Here is a 12772-nt window from a genome sequence, read left to right as displayed (position 1 = left end):
ATTTATGGCGAAACCACAATGGTGCTGAGCGGAGTTCACTCATCGTCGACGGAAGTTCCCTCCAATCTCGAAGCTAGAAAACTGCTGTTGCTGTTGGTTATCTTGATTGATCAATTGCGTTTGTTTGGGGAAGGGCAGTTTCCGCTTTGACGGTCAGTTCCGGCAGAAACGCCTAATAAGATAGGATTTAGCTAAGTTGCAATTTTTTGACCAATGCGCCGTTGACAGGTTGCTCGTCTCATGCGTCGTGCTTCTCTCCCAGGCTGACAAAGCAGCCTTCGTTGTTGAATTTTGTGTACGCTGGTAATCATCATCATATCCTATCTTTATGTGCCTTGCAAGACGAAGGCTCCTCCCTGCGATCGCCAATAATTCCTGTCTTGCGCTAGTTGATTCGAACTTGCGCCTGCAAATTTCCTAATTTCATCACCCAACTTAGTTTTCTACCGTCCTCGGTTGAGCTTACCTTCTCTTGGTACCGATTCTATAACTCTAATGGTCCACCGGTTATCCACCCTACTCAGTACATAGGCTGCCCAGCAGCTTCATTTTTTGTTTCTCCTAATGTCAACTAGAATATCGGCTATCCGTGTTTTCTCTGTGATCCACACCACTCACTTCCTGTCTCTTACCGTTACGCCTAACCTTTTTCCTTCCATTACACTTTGCGCGGTCCTTGACTTGTTCTCGAGCATTTTTTTTACTTCCATGTTTCGGCGCCATATGTTAGCACCGGTAGAATCCAATGATGGTACACTTTCCTTTTCAACGACAGTAGTAAGCTCCCAGTCAGGATTCGGTAATGCCCGCTATATGCACTTCAACTCATTTGTATTCTGTATATTTCATTCGCATGATCAGGGTACCATATGAGTAATATACCTAGATAAATGTACTCCTGTACAGATTTTAGAGGCTAAATGTCGGTCTTGAATTCTTGTTCCCTCGCCCGGCTATAGGACAGTCATGATGTAAAGTGTTTAATTGCGCAAAGGGGGGATATGCGCAAAGAGAACCAGGAAATAGTATTGAGGTATCGATAGATAGATGAATTTCGGTTAGTAGATGTAACGTGGCTGTATAGAGGCCTAAAACCGATCGCTGTATAAATGCGTAAAAATATACTTACAGTAAAACTATGACACTGACTACAGGGAGGTAGGTGTTCTTTGTGTAGAGACGACATATACGCGTAAAAGATTCAATTAATGATTATTTTCACGCAGCACTGCTGCCTCACCGGGAGGTTATAGAACATTATGTTTGTCTTCTGCATATTAATCTTCAACCGCACTCTTACGCTTTTTCGGTTAAGGGGTTCAGTCGTTTGTTATAATTTGTCCCCAGTGTTGCTGCACAGGACAATGTCATCTTCAACCCGAAAGTTGCTGAGATATTCGCCGTTAGGCGTGAGATATCTCCTCACGCCTAAGCCTTCCCAGTCTAATAGTTTGGATACTTCTTCTAAGCATGTACTGAATAGCATCGGAGAGATTGTGTTTCCTTGCCTGACCCCTTCCTTATAGGTGACCTTTTGCTTTTCTTGTGGAGAACCAAGGTAGCTATGGAATCATTGTAAATATTTCCCAGTTATTCGCGTACGCGTCCGGTACTCCTTCATTACGCAATGCCTGTATGGCTGCTGGTATCTTAACTAAATCAAATGCCTCTTCATATTCTATTAAAATCGTGTAGAGAGGTTGATTGTACTCGACGGATTTCTCAGTTACCTGATTGATGACATGATTGTGATCCATTGTGGAATATCCGTTCCTGAAGCCATGCAGCGTGTTGGTTGATTGGAGCCGTTTTGCCTTAAGTCTGTTGGATATTATCTTCGTGATTATTTTATACAATATTGAAAGCAATGTAATGGGCCTATAATTTTCCAATTCTTTAACGTCTCACTTCTTATGTACTAGTATAATGTTCCCATTTTTACCAGTTCTCTGGCACACTAGAAGTCACGAGGCAGTGCGTATATAGGGCTACAAGATTTTCAAGCATGATCTCTCCCCACCTTTCATTCAATCGACTATTATTCCGTCTTCTACTGCCTTTTTCCTCCGTGTCATGTCTTGCAAGGACATTCTAACTTCATCGCTAGGTATAGAAGCAGCCTCTTCATCTTGTTCATCCCTACTTCCAATGAAGGTAGTCTGGCTCTTTTGGGTACTGCACAGGTCAGTATACAGGGTGTTCAAAATTAAGCTTTATGGTTTTCTTAAGATTAGTCATTGGGAGGCACACGAAGACCACCTGTGCAAATAAGTTATGTGACCAGGGGGACATAAAGCGAGATGATAATTATCGCTGGCGCGTGTGGTGTGGAGGGTGAAGGCATAGGCAAGGATGATAACTGTTCCCCTTCCCTTCTCCGCTGGCGAAATAAAAAATCGAAGAACTCGGAACCGCTGTCGTAACACGCGATCGCGCACCCTGTAACGATGGCGGCAGCTGGCATGCCGAGATAATGGCGCGAGCGGAGAAGTCGAAGGGCACAGTGCGCGTGCATAATGGTGACTAGACGAGCGGCATGGTCATTGCCTGGGCTACGCAAAAAGAAATGACTGCTGTTTTCCGAGTATTGCAAGTTTTATTGAAATCGAGAGCAACAACTGCACGGCACACCACGCTGTCATATCTTGATATCAGGCGGGAGGGGAAGGGGAACAGTTTTCATGGATGCCTATGCATTCACCCCGTTGTCAGACTACACGTCGCACGCAACAGCCGTGTCACATCAGGGAGGAGCTTTGCGCCGATCGTCACACTCTTGCGCGCGTAATCATGCGAACGACAGTGAAAAATTGGAGTCGGATATCTCGGAGCACAGACACGCTAGAAGAATTCTTCCAACTGATACTGTGTAGTAACACGGCTGCGTCTAAATGTTTAGTACGAACATACCCACCTTCTACAGTCAACAAAAAGATAATTAATAAATTTTTGTTAATTGTGCTGCTGAGAGCGATAATTATCATCTCATTTTGTGTCCCCCTGGCCACATAACTTATTTGCGGAGGCGGTGTTCGCGTGCCTCGGAGTGCCTAAATTTAAGAAAACCATAAAGGTTAATTTAGAACACCCGGTAGAATTCTTCAGCTGCTTTACTATATCATGGAAATTGTTGAGGACATTAGCCTGCTTTCAGTGCATACATCTTGCCTTGTCCTAGCCAAGTTATATTCTCTCTGATTTGATGAGTGTGGGCTGGTTATCTTGTGTTATTGGTTTTTCATCGGTGACATGGCTAATGACCACACGTTTTCAGTCTTCATCTTTAGTTTTGCGGAGGTCCGTGTGCCCAGGAGATAAATATCTGGCATAACGTAAGTATTCAAATCTCTAAATAGCCATGATTACATAAGCGAGGCACGTCATTTGGGCAATGAGCCACTTTCATGCGCACCAAAAACAGTGTGTGACATAATATAAAGCCTGCTCTGAGCCTTGACGTTTCATTTCCGTAATGTGAAGTGGTGGAGTGTAGGAATTATCGCGAATTATAAGCCATATGTTAAAGGGCGTTGCTAGCATCACGTTGCTTATTGAAAATGCTTGGCATATTTCCTCTCTCTTCTCTTTGAATATATTGAACTGGGGGGAAACATGGTTACACTTCCCCTCTCATAATTACATCGCCATGCCTGTCACGTTTGGAGTGGTTTATGCAAAATGCCGCGGCAAAATGGTCTGCTTTGCTTCGAGCAGCTTGCTCGTCGCACACGCATGGGCGAAAAAAAAAAGCCCCTTTTCCCCGATGGCGAAGCGTTGAAAGCGAGAGGAAAGTTTAATGGTTTCACTAAAGCGTCTTAGAACGCTGGCGTGATGAGGTGGGTGTCAGTGGCGTTGCAGGCGTCGCATCTCCGTGGTCCACGCGATGAAATCTAAGAAAGACCGTTGGATTTCGCCAGCGCTCAAAGAAAGGATTACACAAGTTTGAGCTCACCACCGTGCGCACGGATACTCAGCAGGAACGCTGATTTGTAAGCGCACAGCGCTCATGCCGGAGCCATTGCAGCCGGAACGCTGCCCTGTCTCCGGCTTAGCCGATTGAGCGGAGCCTGATGGTGCGCCCGCGTCACGTCGTCGCTTTTAATGCGTTGCCATTAGGAGTGCCAAAGTGGAAGAGAGGCAGTGAATGTCTGGAGGTGACGTGGTATATATATATATATATATATATATATATATATATATATATATATATATATATATATATATATATATATATATATATATATATATATATATATATTATATATATATATATATATTGCGCTGTGCGGTTGCGCTTTAAAACCACAGCGCTGCAAGTTTGCTTCAGAGACTTTCCTTTCCTTCCCACTTCTCCGCCCTTAAACTGGCTCTCTCAACTACTACACGCAGAGACAAAGCAACAGCGCGCGCATTAGATCCCATAGATGAGATGAATATTTACAATTATTATTAGGGTTATAATTATATTCGAGTGCTGATTGCCGTGCTATCGTTTGCTAACGAAGCTTTCCCTCAAGTCTAAATATTTTAAGGCAGTTTGTCGTGTGCGTATCATGGCTACGCACGCTTATATCGCATTCCGTTTCTCTACCACGGGTGCGCTTTAAAACCACGGCGCTGCAGTTTTTGCTTTCCTTTCCTTCCTTCTTCTCCGCCCTTAAACTGGCTCTCTTAACTACTACACGCAGAGACAAAGCAACAGCGCGCGCATGCGATCCCATTGATGAGATGAATATATATATATATATATACATATATATATATATATATATATATATATATATATATATATATATATATATATATATATATAGAAAACTATAAGTCATAGCTCTCGTAGTATAGCCCTCTGGGCCGTTTCCTTTTTTTTTTCTTTCGAAAGTAGTCCTATTAGGGTTATTATAATTACACGAAGGTATTTCGCCCTCGTCAGCAGCAGTCCTTGGGATAGTTATTCCGGCGGCTAGCTTCCCACGCTATGCGTGCCGCCATCGCACCTGGTTAAGCTTTTCCGAGACGCTAGAGTTATGCTTTGTCCGCGCAACCTTGAGCGATCGGAAAGCGCGTTTTCCCCTCTTGGCCGGCGGAGAGGGGAGGCTTTGTGTCCGGCCCGCAGAGCGCTCCCCATCTCAGTAAGGTGCCTGGTGGTGGTCCCGTGCAGACGATGCCCTCTCGGTGAGCGCATATTTCCCCCTCATCTTTTAAGAGGTTCAAAACTTACAAGCATTTGTCTCGCAAACCATATTTATTTCAAGGAAATTTTCCACGTCTCAATAATTTCTCTCGTCGTATTCGAGTGCTGATTGCCGTGTTATAGTCTGTTAACGAAGCTTTCCCTCAAGTCTAAATATTTTAAGGCAGTTTTCCTAGCCTCTAAAGCCGCTCGAATTCGCTCTTCTCCTCGAGCGGCCATTTTTCCTATCGACTATCGCGGACAACATGAGTCCCTTTCCACGTAAGTGTGAGGCTCGGTGCAGGAGCTGTGGCGCTTGAAAGTAGCCTGGGGCCTGACGAACCAACCGACTGAGCTATCTTTCCGGGCAACATCGAAGGCTCACGAGTTCAAATCACCTGTTATGTTCCTTTTTTTATCACCCCTTTTTCTTTCCTTTTTCTTTCTTTTAATGTCTTTTCCTTTATTTTATCACTGTACGGGAACCCTCCTAAAATAAAAAAAAAAGAAAGAAAGATATATATCTTCAAATATGTATGGCCTCACATGTGCAGGTCATAAATACCAGGTTCTCTAGCCGAGTGCCATCCATGCGGTATAACCGAGCTCAGATTAGTCCACCTTGACTGATCAAATAGGGCACCACTGTAGGTTAAATGAGGCGTACAACTCCTGCGGGACCCGCCGTGGTTGCTCAGTGGTTATGGTGTTAGACTGCTGAGCACGAGGTCGCGGGATCGGACCCCGACCACGGCGGCCGCATTTCGATGGGGGCGAAATGCGAAAACACCCGTGTACTTAGAATTAGGTGCACGTTAAAGAACCCCAGGTGGTCGAAATTTTCGGAGTCCTCCACTACGGCGTGCATAATCAGAAAGTGGTTTTGTCACGTAAAACCCCATAAATTAATTTTTAATTTAACTCCTACGGGGACGGTCTCCAGTGCAAGAGGACCGTGATTCAAATCCCGGTGCCGCGCAATTCTCCACCGGAAAATACAAAAAAAAACCGTGTGTTGAGAAAATTGCACAAACAGGCCTGGAGTGCGGCCTGATCCCGGTGACCAGAACCGGTAACGCACTCTCTCACCAGAGCAGGATTGGCCACCCTGGTGCAGTACTTGGCCACAACCTCCTATATGAATACAACAATCGAACCCCGGCCCTCAGTCCCCAGCAGCCGCGAAGCAACTGACCACGGCGGCGGTCAGATCTGTGACGCTGCAGAGGGTGCTAAGAATACCTGGCTCCGGACAGGCCGCCATTGGAATCTGAACCTGGCAACGTTTAACGTTAGAACGCTATCTAGTGAGGCGAGTCTAGCAGTGGTATTGGAGGAATTAGAGGGTAGTAAATGGGATATAATAGGGCTCAGTGAGGTTAGGAGGACAAAAGAAGCATATACAGTGCTAAAAAGCGGGCATGTACTGTGTTACCGGGGCTTAGCGGAGAGACGAGAACTAGGAGTCGGATTCCTGATTAATAAGGAAATAGCTGGTAACATACAGGAATTCTATAGCATTAACGAGAGGGTGGCATGTCTTGTTGTGAAACTTAATAAGAGGTACAAAATGAAGGTTGTACAGGTCTACGCTCCTACATCTAGTCATGATGACCAGGAAGTCGAAAGCTTTTATGAAGACGTAGAATCGGCGATGGGTAAAGTCAAAACAAAATACACTATACTGATGGGCGACTTCAATGCCAGGGTAGGCAAGAAGCAGGCTGGAGACAAGTCAGTGGGGGAATATGGCATAGGCTCTAGGAATAGCAGAGGAGAATTATTAGTAGAGTTTGCAGAACAGAATAATATGCGGATAATGAATACCTTTTTCCGCAAGCGGGTTAGTCGAAAGTGGACGTGGAGGAGCCCGAATGGTGCGACTAGAAATGAAATCGACTTCATACTCTGCGCGAACCCTGGCATCATTCAAGATGTAGACGTGCTCGGCAAGGTACGCTGCAGTGACCACAGGATGGTAAGAACTCGAATTAGCCTAGACTTGAGGAGGGAACGAAAGAAACTGGTACACAAGAAGCCAATCAATGAGTTAGCGGTAAGAGGGAAACTAGAGGAATTCCGGATCAAACTACAGAACAGGTATTCGGCTTTAACTCAGGAAGAGGACCTTACTGTTGAAGCAATGAACGGCAATCTCATGGGCATCATTAAGGAGTGCGCAATAGAAGTCGGTGGTAACGCCGTTAGACAGGAAACCAGTAAGCTATCGCAGGAGACGAAAGATCTGATCAAGAAACGTCAATGTATGAAAGCCTCTAATCCTACAGCTAGAATAGAACTGGCATAACTTTCTAAGTTAATCAACAAGCGTAAGACAGCGGACATCAGGAACTATAATATGGATAGAATTGAACAGGCTCTCAGGAACGGAGGAAGCCTAAAAACAGTGAAGAAGAAACTAGAAATAGGCAAGAATCAGATGTGTGCGTTAAGAGACAAAGCCGGCAATATCGTTACTAATATGGATGAGATAGTTCAAGTGGCTGAGGAGTTCTATAGAGATTTATACAGTACCAGTGGCACCGACGACGATAGTGGAAGAGAGAATAGCCTAGAGGAATTCCAAATCCCACAGGTAACGCCAGAAGAAGTAAAGAAAGCCTTAGGAGCTATGCAAAGGGGGAAGGCAGCTGGGGAGGATCAGGTAACAGCAGAATTGTTGAAGGATGGTGGTCAGATTGTTCTAGAGAAACTGGCCACCCTGTATACGCAATGCCTCATAACCTCGAGCGTACCGGAATCTTGGAAGAACGCTAACATAATCCTAATCCATAAAAAAGGGGACGCCAAAGACTTGAAAAATTATAGAGCGATCAGCTTACTGTCCGTTGCCTACAAAGTATTTACTAAGGTAATCGCAAATAGAATCAGGAACACCTTAGACTTCTGTCAACCAAAGGACCAGGCAGGATTCCGTAAAGGCTACTCAACAATAGACCATATTCACACTATCAATCAAGTGATAGAGAAATGTGCAGAATATAACCAACCCTTATATGTAGCTTTCATTGATTACGAGAAAGCGTTTGATTCAGTCGAAACCTCAGCAGTCATGGAGGCATTATGGAATCAGGGTGTAGATGAGCCATATGTAAAAATACTGGAAGATATCTATAGCGGCTCCACAGCCACCGTAGTCCTCCACAAAGAAAGCAACAAAATCCCTATAAAGAAAGGCGTCAGACAGGGAGATACGATATCTCCAATGCTATTCACAGCATGTTTACAGGAGGTATTCAGAGGCCTGGAGTGGGAAGAATTGGGGATAAAAGTTGATGGAGAATACCTTAGCAACTTGCGATTCGCTGATGATATTGCCTTGCTTAGTAACTCAGGAGACCAATTGCAATGCATGCTCACTGACCTGGAGAGGCAAAGCAGTAGGGTGGGTCTGAAAATTAATCTGCAGAAAACTAAAGTATTGTTTAACAGTCGCGGAAGAGAACAGCAGTTTACGATAGGTAGCGAAGCACTGGAAGTGGTAAGGGAATACATCTACTTAGGGCAGGTAGTGACCGCGGATCCGGATCATGAGACGGAAATAACCAGAAGAATAAGAATGGGTTGGGGTGCGTTTGGCAGGCATTCTCAAATCATGAACAGCAGGTTGCCACTATCCCTCAAAAGGAAAGTGTACAACAGCTGTGTTTTACCAGTACTCACATGCATATGGGGCAGAAACCTGGAGGCTTACGAAAAGGGTTCTGCTGAAATTGAGGACGACGCAACGAGCTATGGAAAGAAGAATGATGGGTGTAACGTTAAGGGATAAGAAAAGAGCAGATTGGGTGAGGCAACAAACGCGGGTAAACGACATCTTAGTTGAAATCAAGAAAAAGAAATGGGCATGGGCCGGACATGTAATGAGGAGGGAAGATAACCGATGGTCACTAAGAGTTACGGACTGGATTCCAAGGGAAGGGAAGCGTAGCAGGGGGCGGCAGAAAGTTAGGTGGGCGGATGACATTAAGACGTTTGCAGGGACAACATGGCCACAATTAGTACATGACCGGGGTAGTTGGAGAAGTATGGGAGAGGCCTTTGCCCTGCAGTGGGCGTAACTAGGCTGATGATGATGATGATGATATATATATATATATATATATATATATAGTCCAACGGACAGCGGTCTGCTCCGGATCACCGTCAGTTTCACTTGGCTCCTCGAAGAGGCAAGCCGTGTGTCGAGTGTGCTCCTGAACAACACTTTGGAATGTGGCAAACGCGTTCAAGTCATGGATGCGTCACCTCAAAGCGGCGCGACGTAATGATGACGAGATTTCTCTCGCATGTACTGCTAAATTACCACTGAAATTATTTAGCCAAAAGTACTTCGCGTCTCTGGTGGCCTTCCAAAGCTTTACGCGCGGCCTACGGATGCGTCGTCGACAGGACAGCACGACAACGCCGACGCGAACGGCGATGCTGCAGATGCGCCTCGAATGTCCCCATAGTAACTGCCGTAACAAAACGCACGCGAGCATTTGCATGTCTACTAAAAGTTGGACATGGCAGATTCAGTTAATGTTCACGCAATATGTGCGATTTCCTTTGTGCTAAAAAAAAAAGAAAACGTGTTGAGAGCATGCACTTGTCCCTCCAGGTGTCTTTCACGTCAGTGTCAGTTTTTTGGTCTTTTTCTGAAGGTAGGTAGGTAATTATTAAAAATTTGACATTGTGATTGCGCATCAGTGACGCATTATTAAAGTAGAAAATTAACGAAGAACAGACGGATTGTATTGTACGGTATAAGACGCAGAACTCTTTTTGCCCTGGTTTTAACTATCTTGCCCTTAGCGACAACACTAAATGTTTGATTGTGGCACTTCGGAGCGTTCAACCCTCTCTTCTTTCTTGCTTGTTTTTACTGGGCGCATCAGTTTCGTAGCTTTCTAGGACACGGTCAACGTTAACACTGAAGATGTCTCTGCTTTCGCCAGCAGATTTCCAGTACGCGCCTGGCGTCCAGCCAAGTCACTGAAGAAGCTTACTAGGCACACTTCCTTGATTTAAAGTAACGACACAGTATATAGACCAGCGGGTATGTCCTCACTTAATTATCCATGCCATAACAAGGTTGAGAATGAGCAGATTAAGACCGAACGCCTTTGTCGCATGGCTTTATTCTGCTTAACGATCTTGACTACTTATACCTGGAAATGGGCCGACAGGTTTTCAGAGGACGAGGGCCAAGTGTCTACTGCAAGTTGAGCGTGGACGCGAATTCCACTGCTCTTTGTTGTTCAGGTGTTCGGGGTGTTCGGCAATAAAGCCAAGCTGTCTTTGCCTACTCCTGCGGGGTTTTATGCCAGTATGCACGTAAGTGACGTTTTTCGCCGAACTTGGGGCCACTGCGTATGTGGCACTGTGTATGGGACCATGCGTGGCAGGTACCTAAGGATGGACACGTGCCATTGTGACGCTAAGGGAATGACAGGATTAAACGTTATTCAGATATGTTTCGTAGTGCTCTGTGCCCCATAAACCTCTCATGAACATTTTTTTGCCCCCACAGGCGTCTTACATCGCCTTCGTTCTCGTAACGCAGACCGCCAACAGCCACAGCCAACGAGGCCACACGCGTGGCATCCGCTACTGCTGCTGCCTCGCCAACACGAGCGAAAAAAAAATTAAATTACGGGGTTTTACGTGCCAAAACCACTTTCTGATTATGAGGCACGCCGTAGTGGGGGACTCCGGAAATTTGGACCGCCTGGGGTTCTTTAACGTGCACCTAAATCTAAGTACACGGGTGTTTTCGCATTTCGCCCCCATCGAAATGCGGCCGCCGTGGCCGGGATTCCATCCCGCGACCTCGTGCTCAGCAGCCCAACACCATAGCCGCTGAGTAACCACGCCGGGTCAACACGAGCGAGCTTCCCCTCATTTACATTCCATGATTGCGTTGGATATGCGTGGTCTTAATACTGGTTATTAAATTTCATCTCCAAAGGTCACCTCTCGCTGAAAAACACCGCCGAACTCGCGGGACACATTCCCCAAACCTGACGGGCGACTGCACCCTTTGGGAAATAATTAGGAGATCAAATTTTGCACGTAAACATTCTTTTTTTTATTCACACTATGGGTGGTTCTCGCGGTAATTGCAGCTCTTAAACTTTCTTTTAGTTTCCGGTCAACACGAGATTATGCTCAACACGACAAACGGGCGGTTTGCTAAAGCAAAAGTGACATTTGAGTCAAGTTGGGTTGCTTGAACTTTGGTGAACAGCGCCACACGGACGCGCACAAGAGCTGAAGGAGTGACGGGGCCGACGCTCGGATTGCTGTGCGTGTAGCTGCGGATCCCCGCTTTGAGTAGTCTTTCATCATGCACCGTCGCAGTAATTGAACTGTGAAGGAAATAGTCGAGGCTTACTATATATGGAAAGAAAAATAAATGCAAAAGGCCATCCTTCGGTGTCAATACCATGCAATGAAATACATTTTCTGGACAACGCTTTGAATGAACCGTTTTAACTATCGCGTTCTTTGCTTCTTTTTGTGTCCCTGTGTTGCATTGTTATATTTTTCTGACCTTTGTTTTTATTGTCTACCTTGTATACGCTCCCCCCTTATGTAATACCGCGACAGGGGCCTTTAAGGGACAATAAATGATGATGATGATGGTCCGGCCTTATCTTTGCGCGCGCTATCTTGGCATGAAGGTTGTAAGAGCAAGCGGCCAAAAATGGTTTCACACTTGCATCGCGCCCACAGAGCTTGTATGACTTGCTTGTGTTTAAAAGTTCGTTTTCATTTCAATAAAGTTCTGAGCTGCGAGTTCAGCGCCTGTCCCGCCACTTCCTTTGCTCTTGTTCGTGTCTGTATTGGGCTGTTTAGCCAAGATGTACATAAAGTCTTGTTCGTATTCATTCACTTGCGGCACGGTTTCTGCATTCCATGCGTCGGTTGCCAAAATAAGACGGGATAGCTGCCAAAATTTGGCATGATTCTCTTGTGGCCATTCCTAGAAGCGTTCTAGTGCGCTCTGTTCGTCGTATTTTCCTGTGAATTGTTGCTTCACAATTCGCACCTCTAGCACAAATCACCAGACACCCATTCAGACGGAGCGCGTTCGTCAAAGACATCGACAACCTTGCGACTGTACTGGCATAGTTCCTAGCTTGTATCAGATGTTGCGAATGACCTTGCTACTAATTCCTGCACGAATGTTGGGAAAAATGTTTAACAAGATAGGAAGGCGGCTTGCTTTGTGTGGAACTTCTGCGTATTTTGTTTATGTATGTTCTTAAAGCGTGAATAGTTTTGAGGTTAACCGTGCTCGTGTTTTGTTGTTTTCGTGTTATCGTGTACATATATTATGTATTTTCACGTAGTTCTTTATTGAAATATATTCCTGAGGTAGCATACTGCATTGAAAGGCTTTGTATAGTTTTCTTGCTCCAGGCAAGTAGGACTCGGGTGGCGGTGGTGGTGTTGTTGTCAACGCACCAGGTGGGGTTAGCCTTGCATACATAGCCGGCAATTGTTCCACCTGAGCCTAACCACGAGTTGAGATCAGGGATGTGTCACAAGGTGTCGAGGAGCGCCGTGTCTCGCAGGAAAGCAATCAGC

At 45.4% G+C, this 12772-nt stretch overlaps 1 protein-coding gene across 1 annotated transcript in view; it reads right to left on the bottom strand.

The window, feature by feature from the left end:
* LOC126534382 (deoxyribonuclease-2-alpha-like) overlaps positions 1-12772 on the bottom strand; it is a 43656-nt gene that overhangs the window by 14694 nt on the left and 16190 nt on the right. The gene's annotated exons all lie outside the window — the stretch shown is intronic.

The sequence above is a fragment of the Dermacentor andersoni genome, chromosome 7, assembly GCF_023375885.2.
Source record: "Dermacentor andersoni chromosome 7, qqDerAnde1_hic_scaffold, whole genome shotgun sequence".
NCBI lineage: Eukaryota > Metazoa > Arthropoda > Arachnida > Ixodida > Ixodidae > Dermacentor > Dermacentor andersoni.
The sequence above is the reverse complement of the archived record's forward strand: the minus strand, read 5'-3'. Positions and strand labels throughout refer to the sequence as shown.